This window comes from Malurus melanocephalus, unplaced genomic scaffold (genome assembly GCF_030028575.1).
Source record: "Malurus melanocephalus ecotype Western Australia unplaced genomic scaffold, MMel_1.1 scaffold_13, whole genome shotgun sequence".
NCBI classification, from domain to species: Eukaryota; Metazoa; Chordata; class Aves; order Passeriformes; family Maluridae; genus Malurus; species Malurus melanocephalus.
This window is the reverse complement of record NW_026623245.1, coordinates 97,170-98,594: the sequence shown is the minus strand read 5'-3', so window position 1 is coordinate 98,594 and position 1,425 is coordinate 97,170.

Here is a 1,425-nt window from a genome sequence, read left to right as displayed (position 1 = left end):
AACTCCAATTTAAAAGAAAAAAGAAGATAGCCACGTTCTGTTCACAGATGAAAAGCCAATTTTGTTTCATTTGCACTTTTGGAAGTGACTTTTTCAGTTAATTTTCTTTGAGCAAAATGTTGAAAATGAAAATATTTATACCCTGTGGTTTCCCTTCAGCTCAGCACCTGGTTTTCTTTGTATGTTACACTAATCACGTGGAGGCACTGGCAGCTCTTGCACTGTGCATGTCAGCGAAGTCCTGTGGAAAAAGCCACGTCCTATTGGCCTCGCTCGGGGAGCAACGTGTGCCGGTGGATCCCTGGCAAGAAGAAGGAAGGGTCCAGGGACAGGCAGTTGAGAGAGTCGATGACATGCCTGCRTCACCATTTTTCATTCTAGAGAACGATTGTGTTGCTACTTGTTGAGCTCTGCAGCTGTGGTTTGAGCAGCCTTCTCGTACCTGTGCCCGCGGGATGTCCTCTTGCGTTAGAAAGCCCACTGTACCTTCCCGTTGTTGGGTTTTTGTTTCTTTTGTTGTTGTTGTTAATGAGATGAATAATAATAATAACAACCACTAAAATGCCTAAAATACTTCCTTAAGTCAAATGATGTTTGCAACAGTGTGGCACGTGTCGCTAAAGCCACCCCACAGATGCGCAGCTCCACTCTCATAGCGAGATGCAGTTGCTCCTAAGCAGAGAGTGTCCTGGCTGATAAGGGGAAGGGAAAAAAGGAGAGAAGTTTGATATCAGGGCCTATTATTACTTCTATTTTGAATATTTATACTGCTGCTCCAATGGAGCCAGTTGGATCTATTTCTACGAAATAGCCATTACCTATCCCATGGCACAAAAACTGCATGAGTGTTTTTTAGGAACTTTTCCTACTGGTGTGCATTAAATACTGTAGTAATTGTAGTTTTATGTTGTGTGTAAAACCTGAAATACCTTGCTTTGATACTTGTGTGTGTTGCCAGAAAGTTCTGCAAGTTGCTTGTTCTAAGCAGAAGCAAAAGGTACCTGGAACTGCCGTTGCCTGTGCCATAGATGAATTGGTAAGCACTTCCAAGAGCAATGCTTCCTGCCAGATGCGCTTATGATTTGCAGCTGAATCGTCAGGTCCCAACTTGGTTTGGAACAGAGCAGACTGACTGAATGTGCACATTCGTGTCAATGGTGCCGGGAGACAGTTCACATCTCACATTTGTTAGCGCAGTCACAGCCTGTGCAAAAGTTCCCAAAACAAAACAATTGCAATTTTTTGCATCCTTCCTGTACGCGGTCTCCAAAAGTTGCATGAACCGTCCCATTCTGATGCAGTATATATTCAGAGCTTTACTGGGCCTTGCAGAGGACCGAGTCTGTGAGGGGTTCTCTCCTCCCAGGGATTCTCTGCTCCCAGGGTTTAAGTTTGATTTTCCTGGCCAATGCACCAAAAATGTTG